Raw genomic sequence first — 12,791 nt, forward strand, 5'->3', positions numbered from 1 at the left:
AATGCTAACTGCATAACAGAAAATACATTTTCATTCATGGTTTGGAAAGCCCCATGGGTAGAAGCTGTATTTCCTATTGAAGTCTAGTGAAATGCGATGTATAATGATTGCTCAGCTACATGTGGAGCCAGTTTTTCATTATTTAAGATTTACTGCTTGATAGACTGTAGCCTTTCAGTTTCTCTTTTTTATTTCTTAGTCTCTGTGGGAGATAAGTATTAAGTCAAAAAAACCTTTCCAAGTAGGATGTTAATGCAAATAAGGTCCTTGGGGTGTGTGAAAGGCACGAGGGACAATACCCTGTCTTTTACTGACTTAGGCTGAAGTTCTTTACTGACTTCAGCTTAAGTTGTTGAAACTGCCAGTGTTTGTTTTTTGGGTTAAATAATGCAGCTTGATACATGTATTCATCACTTAAATATACTCTTTTTTTTTTCCCCTGCATAAAAATGCTAATGGTGACTATTTGAGTAATGTTCATTACAGTTGGAGAGTTCTGTGAGGAACAGGGTGGGGGAAGAGAGGGCTGGTGGTTACACTTTTCATTAGTCTCGGTTATGACAGAAGTTTCCACTGCCAAATTACAGCTGTCTTTAAACTGACCTTTACATTTAAGCAATGCAGTGAATCTTGAAAGCATGCTGTCATTGCAGGATTTGTTGCTATATATTCGTCTCAGGTGATTTAAAATAGGGACTCTATATGCTTGTTGGAAAAGAAAGATATATTTTGAAGGCAACTGCTGTGCTTGTCCCTTTGAAGATAGAAAAGTATCATCCATTGGCTTCTCTGAACAGACAGTGGCACGGATTCTCTGAGAAATACGCTTCATAAAGGCTTAAGTGTGCCCCAAATGACTGAGCAGTACCTTTTTGAAAACCCAGATTACGGATGGCTTCATAAGCATGTCGTTGTACAAAACTGCTGAGAGAAAAATAATCAAACCTGAACCTCCAAGTAGAGTAATGGAGGGTGGTGGGCCAAGGCCACACTTAACACGCTATGAACCAAACTGAACTTTGAATATGCCTGTTTGTGTAACAGGAGCTGCTTCAGGAAGAAACCCACCAGAAACTCAACCTGAGCAGTAGGATTAGGCAGCTGGAAGAGGAGAAGAACAACCTGCAAGAGTGACAGGAAGAGGAAGAGGAGGCCAGAAAGAATTTGGAGAAACAGATGTTTGCCTTACAATCACAGGTAAGCTGTTGTACATGGCAAGACTTCTGTAAGGGCTGCACGTTCCAGGTGAGATGAATTGGTGTCCTAAACCTCTTGGAAAAATGTCATGTAACTTGCACGTATGCTCGACCACACTTTGGAATAAAATTTTCCATGGACTTTCTCAATTGCCATAGTGACCAGTACAACTAACTGCAGTGGACAGGACTTTCCCCTACTTGGACTTCTGTTAGCTCATAATTTTTGTGTTACTCTAGCTAGCAATAACACCTAGTTTTGTATTTTTGACTTGTTGCCTTTCTTTCCTTTTCATGATGTACCAAGGAACATTATTTTCTTTTATTTAATTTCAGTTGGCTGATGCTAAGAAAAAGGTAGATGATGACTTGGGAACCATTGAAGGCTTGGAGGAAAACAAAAAGAAATTACTGAAGGAAGCGGAGTCCTTAAGCCAACGCCTAGAGGAGAAGGCAATGGCTTATGACAAAACTGGAAAAGACAAAGAATGGCCTGCAGCAAGAGCTGGATGACTTGATGGTAGACCTAGATCATCAGCGCCAGATTGTTTATAGCCTGGAGAAAAAGCAGAAGAAGTTTAATCAGGTAGTCTAGTTTCCTGTCATCTTGCTGATTTCTATGATTTTTAAATGGTATCTTGTTTGTGTTGATTGATAAATCTTTTGGGAGCAGCTTGGCCTTTGTTAGGAGTAACTTGTTGCTTCTAATTTCAGTGAGCTAAATGCCATCTTGGAGTCTTGTTAGATCAAGTAATATATACAATTATATAATTATATACAAAAAAGAAATTCTATTGGAACAAAAACTTCAGACTATTATTGTAATCCCTCAGGATAGACTAAGAAAGGGTGTGAAGACTGAACGATGGAAATAATAGGAAAATTATTTCATCTTTATTAGTAGCTTGCTTTCCTCACCTCATTCCAGAGTAGCTGTAGCTGTTTTCTTACTAGCCTTTGGATCAAGACTGAGAGACTAGACAGCTTCTGAATGCCAGTTAAACTTAGAGCACTAACCACTTCAGTGACTAAAACACCTCTGAGGCAGGAAGGACCTGATTATAGAACTGATGAGATGGATTAATTATTTCTTATATTCAGATGCTGGCAGAAGAAAAGAACATTTCTGCCAGATATGCAGAGGAAAGAGATCGTGCTGAAGCAGAGGCAAGGGAGAAGGAAACCAAAGCACTGTCTCTGGCTCGGGCTTTGGAAGAAGCCCTGGAAGCTAAGGAAGAGTTTGAAAGACAGAACAAACAGTTGCGGGCAGATATGGAAGACTTAATGAGCTCGAAAGATGATGTGGGCAAAAATGTAAGTAACTTTCCACACCCTATTTTGTTATGAACTGCACAGGGAACAACACAGGAAAATTCCCTGGTTGGAGAAGTGTTTTTGACGCAAATATGGAACGTTTTGAGGCTGATTTGTAACCCAAAATTCTGGAGGAATTAATGCTCAGAACACGAGGGTGGTCTTTATTAACATGAGGTCTGTTCAAAAGATGTGAAGACTTGGAGAGCAGCAGTTGCTGGCCAAATGCCTAATGGCACTTGTGCTGGATTTAAGAGCTTGTCTTACTACTACTACTTTTTCTCTGTGAATATTGCACAGCTCATCTCTCCATTCATCTGCACGGATGTTTGTTTGGTTCTCTAATCTGTATCTTAGAGATGCTGCTCTCCCTGTTCTGATTGTCCAGTTTGGAGGATCACAAAGTGTAGTGTACTGAGTTCATATAATGTCTACTTTTGCTGTTAACTGCTGATTTTGAGAGGGTCTGATTAATGTTTGTGGCTTAGGTCCATGAACTGGAGAAATCAAAAAGAACTTTAGAGCAACAGGTTGAAGAGATGAGGACTCAGCCTGAGGAACTGGAAGATGAACTGCAGGCCACAGAAGATGCTAAACTTCGTTTGGAGGTGAACATGCAAGCTATGAAAGCCCAGTTTGAGAGAGATCTGCAAGCCAGAGATGAACAGAATGAAGAGAAAAAGAGGATGCTGGTTAAACAAGTGTGTATCTTACTGTGCTTCATAGTGGGAAGGGCGTGATGATCTTTTGACAAAGCTCTATGGCTTTGAAAACTTGCTACCAGGAAAATAAAACTCTGTGCTTAAAGATCCCATCCTATAGAAGTCCCAAGCACGGATCTTTACCAACAATACAATAGGTCTTGTTGTGGATTAGCCACTGTTCATGTTAGTCTGCCAGTGATGGTCCTCCAATTCAACTGTACCTTGCCTCAAAAGCACTCAACATGCAACTAGATTTGGCTGTTGCTGCATGGGTGTCCTTCAAGCCCGTCCTGTTTGGTGTACAGCAACAAATCCATGGATGCCGACATAGCCTGAAAGACTGTAATTAAGTAAACAGTTTCTTAAATGAAAAACGTAGCAAAGATTCCAGATTTGCTAGACTTGAGTCTCTTCAGATCTGCTTTATGATACTAGAATTCTAAAGAAATGCCTTTAAAATTTCATGCTTGTAGGAGAAGATAGATCTAAATTAACATTTCTAAAGCTTTAAGGAAAAAGCACCTAATATTTCAAGATTTCTCACAAGAAAACAAAAACTTACTGAGAATCACCTGTATAGAGATCTCCTAGAAATAAATAAAAGCATTGACCTGGAAGGCTTTTGAAGTTCCCTGCAATGCTGAATTGCTATTGTCTTGCACTGGACAAGAGCTCCTGACCTGGCATGAGGAGGGAGGATTGATTCAAAAGAAACATATTCCTTCATATTGGTAACCTGTGGCACTTCTGGCTCACTTTTATTGTTGTATGAGTTCATCTTAGTTCTTGTTAGTTGCTTTCTTAGATACTTTGCTTCTCTGTTTTCTTTTGAAAAAAAGAAAAGTTGTTGGTGTATACATTCTAGTAGCACATCTGTTTCAAAGAGAATTATTTCTTTTTTTTTTTTTTGAGAATGTGTGGTAATCACCACACATACGACTATGTCGTATTTTCCTCTTAGTGGTTCGATCAGAATTAGCAACATCTGCCCCCAAGTCATACCTAAATGTAGACAGATGTACTGGGCCAGAAGCTGATCATGAAGTAGCTGAACAGATGAAATGGAAATGCTTCAGACGCTGAGCTCTTTTCTTTATTTTCCTTTTGTCAGTTCAGAGATCTCTGCTTCCAGTTTGTGGATTTTTTTGCTGTCTGCAGTGTCTTCCCATGTAGCTTGAGTTCTGTAGGCTCTCAAATCGAGTAATGCTAATTCTGATCTGCAAAGGCCTTTTGGATTCATCAGCCGTTTTGTTAGGATTTTGTGTTTGCTCTGTTTCTGGAGCTTGAGCCTGTTAAATCCCTTGATTTCACAGGTGCGAGAGCTGGAGGCAGAACTGGAAGATGAGCGCAAACAGAGGGCTCTTGCTGTGGCAGCCAAGAAGAAAATGGAGATGGATACGAAAGACCTGGAAGGTCAGATAGAAGCTGCAAACAAGGCTCGAGATGAAGCAATCAAACAGCTACTTAAGCTCCAGGTAGGCACAGCAAATCAGCTGAGCTGCTTTCCCTCCTGCTGACAGTGTGTCAAGGGTGCTGCTTTTCGTTACATGCATTTGTAGAGTGAAGGCAAGAAGGAGTATCAGACTCAGCTATGCTGGCATACGTCACAGTATCTGGCCTGAACTTATCAGCCGCTCAAAACTCCTCTCATCCTTTTGTTGCTAAGGAGTTCAGATTGTCCCCCACGTACTTCTATTCAATAGTCATCATTTTCAACGCTTTGCATAAGGATTTACTGAGGATTGCTTTTGAGGCTGAATCTTTAAAATTTATGGTTGTTTGTATCTTTGAATTTACTGATTTCAGCTCAGCTCTTGCTGATTGCTACTTCCTCTAGTGGAGGAAGCCAAAAATGCTGCAGAGAAATAGGAGGAGTAAATTTTAGTTGCTTTGAAAAAGCTCCAAGATGCCTATTCTTTTTAGATTGGCAAGAAGAATCCAGTACTTGTGTCAAGGATTTATTTCCCATTCCCAGAGAAATACTCCGTCTTTAGTAGAGGTCAGTTTTCCCAAGGCTTTCAGTGCCATGGCCCAAAGCTGCAGGAGTATGAGGCCGTGGCAAGACCATGTAAAGCATAGAGCAAACTGCATTGCCTTTCTGCCCTGTCCACTCTATTCCTTGGCAATCCTACTTCAACTGAATGAGGGCAATTTTGGAACTTGGTCCAGGCGCTGGATGAGAAGGGAATGGAGATTAAAGCAAGAAATGCTGGTACCTAGCAGTAGCGGCTTCTCTGTTCCCAGAGGCTGAGTCAGTTAGAGAGTTCATACCTGATCTCTGTACACTTTCATGCAAGCACCTGAAATAAGTGGTCTCATGACTGGTGGTATTGCGAAGATGCAGGTACAACTTAAATGCAGTTTCTCCAGCTTTATTCTTTTAGCATCTGAAGTCAAACTTGTGTGAATTAAGATATCAGTCTGTGTTAAGTGTCTTACGGGAAGGATAAGTATGTGCTTCTACGTTATATGTGCAAAATGGTGAACTGTGGTACTTCTACACTGAGAAGTTTCTTACCTTGAGTACTTGTAATAGGTTTTATCAGTCAATTTAAGTAAATAGGTTTGTTTTTTTCCAAGACAATTGCAAGAGCATTACCTATCTACTACAAAGGTATCTCTACTACCTCTACTAGAGGTTTTTTCCTACAAGAAATATACTAATAAATGAAGTGAAGTCTTCTAATGGGATATTTCTGATGAGGAGTGAGTGATGGAAAGATGAGAAAATGAAGGGTTTAGACTGAAAGAGGGTAGCTTTAAATTGGATATAAGAAAGAAATTCTTCACTCTGAGGGTGATGAGGCACTGGCCCAGGTTGCCCAGAGAAGCTGTGGCTGCCCCCTCCCTGGCAGTGTTCAAGGCCAGGTTGGATGGGGCTTTGAGCAGCCTGGAAGGTGTCTCTGCCCATGGCAGAGGGATAGAACTCTGATCTTTAAAGGTCCTGTCCAACCCAAACCATTCTATAATTCTATGAAAATAAGAACTGAAAATAAATATATTTAAGTGGAATGAAGCCACTTTAGGAGGAAGGTCTTGCCTCCTAAGGGCAAAAAAGCTTCAGAGCTACTAATAAATCTTGTGGTTGTCCTGCTGTATCATGGCTTATTCTTTCCTCTGCTCTCCAACTGCAGGCTCAAATGAAAGACTACCAGCGGGAGCTAGAAGAAGCCCGTGCATCCAGAGATGAGATCTTTGCACAGTCCAAAGAAAGTGAAAAGAAGCTCAAAGGTCTTGAAGCAGAAATACTCCAGCTCCAAGAGGTGAGATTGAAATCCAAGAAATCTGTTTTTCTTTCTAGAGAAAAGGGGAAGGCCAGAGGGTGTTTGTTTTTTTTTAAAAAAAGAAAAAGTAAAAAGCCATCCAGTGAGTTGAACAGAAAAGTGGGAGCCTGGAGATGTTTCTCTTCCTCACTGCCCCAGGTCATTAGTGAGCTTCTTATAGCTTTGTAGGAATCCTTCTAGTAGTCTGGACTTCCTTTCCCTGCCTGGCTAGCAGGGAAGCCTTACTACTGCTTAAACAGATTTCAAGCCTCACTAAAATTTGCAAGGTGGTTTGAGAGTCTCTGGAAGCTGTGGTGCACACTGTCAGTACTAAAACTGGTCACTGGAAGTATATAAAAACCTAACAATCTCTCCAGTACCTCAGTGCACCATTTAAGTCTGTGGAGGTTTATCTCTCTGCTGTCTGAGGTCCTCATCCCTTTCTTTTACGGGCATCTGTTCCCTCATTGTTGGCAATTCATGTAAGAGCTCCAAGTCGTGCTACATATCGCTGTCACTTATCTCCGATTATCTCCGTTGTCTGCCACAAGGTTAAACGTTTGAGGTTTGAAGGCAACAGAATTGCCTTGTGTGAGAGACGGCCTCTTTTTACCCTGTTAGCTGCAAAGGTTGAAGCAATCACTCAGCTTACACTGCACTTAATGTTTGAGACTTTTACCTACAACTTACTAGAGTTTCTCCATGTCATTCTTTCACAGACTTCAAACTTGTCAGTCTTGCACTTGCAGTGCATTAGATTGTGTCCTTCTTGGTGAATGTCTGGGTGTTTCTACCACTCAATACAATTTCACAATACAAGATTCAGCGCTGTTATACTTTTGTGCTAAAAATTCATTTTCTATACTTTGCTTTCAGTCATGCTACGTACTCTGTAGGAACCTAAAAAATTTGCTTAATTTAGTGCCCACGTTATACTTAATGAATTAGAGCATGTGACAGAACGGTTTTCTCCTCCTGCTAGGGCTTGAATGTTACTGGCCTTTTCAGGGGACGGGGAGAAGTAAATTCATAGTAGTCATGTGGCTGTTACGGGAGGGAAAGATCAAGGTGATGCATCCTGCTAGCTTTTACAGCTGTTGGTTCTGTTTATCCATGAAAAGACCTCGGCGATATCACACTTCACAGCATCTCCCAGAAGTTATTAGAAGGCATAGTTGTTTGCAGAAGTTTTGAGATTCCTAATGCTGTAATGAATATTTCCTAAACCTTCACAGGAGTTTGCTGCGTCTGAAAGAGCTCGTCGTCATGCTGAGCAAGAAAGGGATGAGTTGGCTGATGAGATTGCAAACAGCGCTTCGGGAAAGTGAGTCATCAAATGTATTAATTGTGCATCTGAGGAACTTCAGGCACCAGCAGCTGCAGTTCTTGGTAGCCTGCTTGCAATTTCTGTATTGACCTGTTGTCCCGATAAAAATTCCTTCTTGTTACGAAGAGAATTGCTTACACAGTAGCTTCTCGTTACAGTTTGGATTGTCTAAAGTATCAAAAGCAAAATAGCCAGTTGCTTTGTATCAGATCTGAGTGTGTCTTGACCCAAATACTTCTTTTCTAGGTCAGCGCTGCTGGATGAGAAGCGCCGGCTGGAAGCTCGGATTGCACAATTGGAGGAAGATCTCGAGGAAGAGCAGAGCAACATGGAGCTTCTCAATGAGCGGTTCCGAAAGACCACGTTGCAGGTGAGTCCATTGGTGGCAATGCTGTAGGGGCAATCTATGTTTCAGTGTGCAGATAAGTGGAGGATCTCAATAGCACCAAATGATCTTCTATCCTTCTCCTCTGAAAGGTTTACACGCTGAATTCTGAGCTAGCTGGGGAGCGGAGTGCTGCCCAGAAGAGTGAAAATGCACGGCAGCAGCCAGAAAGGCAGAACAAAGAGCTGAAAGCCAAGTTGCAGGAACTGGAGGGATCTGTGAAGTCGAAGTTCCAGGCAACAATTTCTACTCTAGAAACCAAGATTGTGCAGCTAGAAGAACAGCTTGAGCAGGAAGCCAAGTAAGGAGAAAAAGAAAAAAAAAAAATCTGTTTGCTTGTGTTTGCCATGTCTCAAACCTCTGTGCCTTAGGTTTTTGTAGGGCTGAGATATGAGCTTCCGGCAAAGGCATTGGGGTTTCTGATCAGGAAACCTACTGTTTGGGGGACACATTTTGACAAGAGAGCTGCAAAGTAACTGGGGTTGAAATTTTCAGAAACTATTTGCTCCGTAACTAAAGCTGCTGAATTAACTCTGGACATTAACCAGGTGAATATGTTGACTGGTAGTCCCAGGATGCACAAGGTGATGCAGAAGTTTCTTGAGACAAGATGAAACATCGCCTTGAGACACCTGGTCTCTTTGGTTAGAGGAAGCCAGTTGAAGAGCTTAGGTGTGACAGCTTTAGTTGGTTGAGATGAATCCTGTACTCTGCAGATGTCTTTCTGCAGTGAGCTCTTCCTGTCTGTCCTTGTCATCTTGGTCCTCCAAATATATGTATTTGTTTTAAGCTAGTTCCTCCCAGAATCTGAAGGTCTTATAACAATCTTTGTTCTTTTTGTGCTTTTGGCTCTATGGGAGGAACATGTTACTGGTTAGCAATAACTCTGTAAGAAGCACCTTGATATCCCTCTTTTGAACCTGCATACCATACTGGTATTGCTCCAGTGCTAAGGCTTCATGTTTTCAAAGCTGCATCCCAGCCAACCACCAGCACGCTAAAACTGTTGCTGCTGTTGATGGTGGCAGGCGTGTTAGGAGAACTCAAGTATCAGTTACACCATGAGGCTGATGACACCAACCTGGGAGGAGTGGTAGATACACCAGCAGGCTGTGCTGCCATTCAGCGAGACCTGGACAGGCTGGAGAGTTGGGCAGAGAGGAACCTGATGAGGTTCAACAAGGGCAAGTGCAGGGTCCTGCACCTGGGGAGGAACAACCCCAGGCACCAGTACAGGCTGGGGCGGACCTGCTGGAGAGCAGCTCTGCAGAGAGGGACCTGGGTGTTCTGGCGGACAACAGGGTGACCATGAGCCAGCAGCGTGCCCTGGCTGCCAAGAACGCCAATGGTCTCCTGGGGTGCATGAAGAGGAGTGTGGGCAGCAGGTCAAGGGAGGTTCTCCTTCCCCTCTACACTGCCCTAGTGAGGCCCCATCTGGAGTGCTGTGTCCAGTGCTGGGCTCCCCAGTTCAAGAAAGATGAGGAGCTACTGGAGAGAGTCCAGCGGAGGGCTATGAGGATGGTGAGAGGACTGGAGCATCTCTCCTACGAGGAGAGGCTGAGGGAGCTGGGCTTGTTCAGCCTGAAGAAGAGAAGGCTGAGAGGGGACCTTAGAAATGCTGATAAATATCTGCAGGGTGGGTGTCAGGAGGATAGGGCCAGACTCTTTCCAGTGGTGCCCAGCGACAGGACAAGGGGCAACGGGCACAAACTGAAGCAGAGGAAGTTCCAGCTGAACACGAGGAAGAACTTCTTCCCTCTGAGGGTGACGGAGCCCTGGCCCAGGCTGCCCAGGGAGGCTGTGGAGTCTCCTTCTCTGGACATATTCCAGCCCCACCTGGACGCGGTGCTGTGAAGCCTGCTCTGGGTGACCCTGCTTGGGCAGGGGGTTGGGCTGGGTGACCCACAGAGGTCCCTTCCAACCCCCACCATTCTGTGATTCTGTGATTTTTCCAGCGGCTGGTACCAATCCCTTTTTTTCCCATACCCACTCCAATGGGAATGTCTCAGCATTTTCCTTGAGAGCAGCTCTTGGAGATCAAGGTCTCTACCGAGTACAGATGGGAGACAGCAGTGGTGAGGTTGCTGCAGAACAAAACCATCTCGGGGGTAGAGAGAGGCGTATAGGAGTGGCAGGAGGGGTGCAGCGCAGCGCTGCACAAACGAGTAGTTGGTATTATTTTAGAAGAAACTGCTCTGTTTAGGACTTGGTCTGTGCTCGGTGCTTGTACAGAGGCAATATTTTAGGTTGCTTGGGACTTGCAAAATTAAGATGATGGTACGCGCTAAGCAGGAATACCAGAATACCGGAATGTTTGCGCACAGCCTGTCTTCTCCTTGGTCAGAGAAGGGGTTTCAAGACCCTGTGTGTGAAATTTGCCCCGTGGCTGGGGGCAAACTGTTCCCCCATGGTTCAGTGAGGAGGTCTTCCCAGAGCAGCCACCAGCATGGGGCCGTGGGCTGTGGGCGAGCCACGACCCTTCATGGATTGTCTGGTTGCTGTTCGCAGGAGGGGGGGCCCCATCACCTTCTCCTCGAGCCGATCCGGGAGATGCCAGCTGCACTTCGAAGGGGCCTCGCTGGAGCTCTCGGACGACGATGCGGAGAGCAAAGGCAGCGATGTGAACGAAGCGCAGCCGGCGCCCGCCGAGTAGAGCCCCGTCACACCGTTTGCATGCGGAGACCTTTGACACAACAGTTGGCAGGAGGAGGAGGACTTTCCTGACCACCCAACTGCCTTGTGGTCATCAATCTGCCTTACGAGACATTGGCATGCTACAAGGTTACTTATCCTAGGTCAACTATGTCTTAAGGCTCTCCAGCCTCACCATACTGTACCCTGCTTCGGATATAGTTACAACTGCTTTTTTTCTGTAGTAAATAAAATGGAGTTGTCTCTGTTCAGTGCATCTATTTTCCAGATACTCATTGTATAGCCATTTTATAAAGCATCATGTGAAGGATGGAACTTTTTTTTTTATCAACACGGAAACTTCATTCCCAGAGGGTAGGTGGTTGGGGCAGACCCGTCGTCATGACTATGCATGCATTGTTGTACAGACAGCATCCTTCCGTTTCTCCTGTGCTCAGGCGGCCCGTGGCTGTATCAAGTCTGGTGGATCATTGAAGACCAAACTGCACCTGTATTTTTTTTTTTCTTTTCTCCTAATTCTTGTGATCAGCACACAATCAGCGAGTGAACTGTGAAAAGGCCTTGGGAAGTGTTAGAGGGAGATGTAGGGATGAACGAGTAGCGTCCATTTTTAACCTGCAATACCCTTTTGAAGTGTTCTCAGCACCTGCTTCATCAGTTAGCGTTCCTGCAGTACAGGCAAACTGAAACAGCGTCGCCGTTCCTCATCTGTACAGTACTTCTGCGTTTGTAGAGACCTGCTATCACCATGCCCGACAGATCTGTGTATCTATTAAGGCTACTATAATGTGAACACCAGTGGAAAATAAACAGACAACGCAGGCGAAATTAATTTATTAATTTAGGGCCGAGTGAGTTAGCCTTCAAGCTGCAGAGCCGAGCGGCTGCACGGTGCGTGGAGGCCGAGGCGGTGAGGCGGCTCCGGCGGGAGCGGCTCCGGGGCTGCGCGGGGCGGGTGCGGAGCCGGCGGTGACAGGGGTTCAGCGACGGATGTTGCCTGCCTAGGAGTTGACATGCCAGTGAATGTGAATCCTTTTTGTTGTTGTTGTGTTTTGTTTTTTTTTATTCTGAACAGTATTACAGCGAGTAGTTAGCATTCTTTTTGTTTAAATAGCTGAAAAACTGACATTACAGAAAGTGCCTTAGACACTACAATACTAAGACAATGTTACATATATAATTTGCCTATATAACAATGATTTAATGTATTAATTTTGACTTTGCTTCATATCACGTACCTCTCTAGTCCAAGTACCTCTCTAGTCCAAGTGGTATTATTGATATTAGTGACAATGAATCAGTGTTAACCAGGAACCTTCCTCTGCCACATAATCAAAAACCGTGGATTTCCTTTTTTGGTTAAAAGCTTTAACATCTGTCACAAAGGTTTTGTTGTGTGTGTTTGGATACTTTTAATCAAAGTGGCTGTTGACCACCAGGCATCTGACTGCAAATATCTTGTTTTCTTGTATACCCATATTTCTAGACAACGATTTTTGTAAGACAATAAATTTATTCATTATAGATGTGGCCGCCTGCTCTGTTTACTTACAGGAAGAGCTATCTCCTGAGGCTGGAGTAGACCTTAATAAACAAGAATATGACTGGAAGCTGCATTTACCCTTCTTCCTCTTTTGTTTGCTCAGGGTTTTTTTTCTCTTTTGACCTCAACACAGTGTAAATGGCCTGGTCAGGGCTGAGCCTTTGTGTTGCCATTAGAGTCCAAAGTCCCCTCCTGCTGACCTGCAGGGCTGGGACCCAGGCAGAGGCCCCATGGCTGCCTTCAGCGGGGTCTGGGCTTTCTGCTGGCCGGTGGAATCTCCTGTTTCGGAGGTCCCAGTGTGCAGTACCTGCTCCCCTGGCCCAAGGCAGTGATGGTGTTGGGTAAGGCCAAGGCTGGCACTGGTGCCCTGGGGCTGGTCCCTGCACAGAGAAGGTGGACCAGCGTGG

Source organism: Opisthocomus hoazin, chromosome 13 (genome assembly GCF_030867145.1).
Source record: "Opisthocomus hoazin isolate bOpiHoa1 chromosome 13, bOpiHoa1.hap1, whole genome shotgun sequence".
NCBI classification, from domain to species: Eukaryota; Metazoa; Chordata; class Aves; order Opisthocomiformes; family Opisthocomidae; genus Opisthocomus; species Opisthocomus hoazin.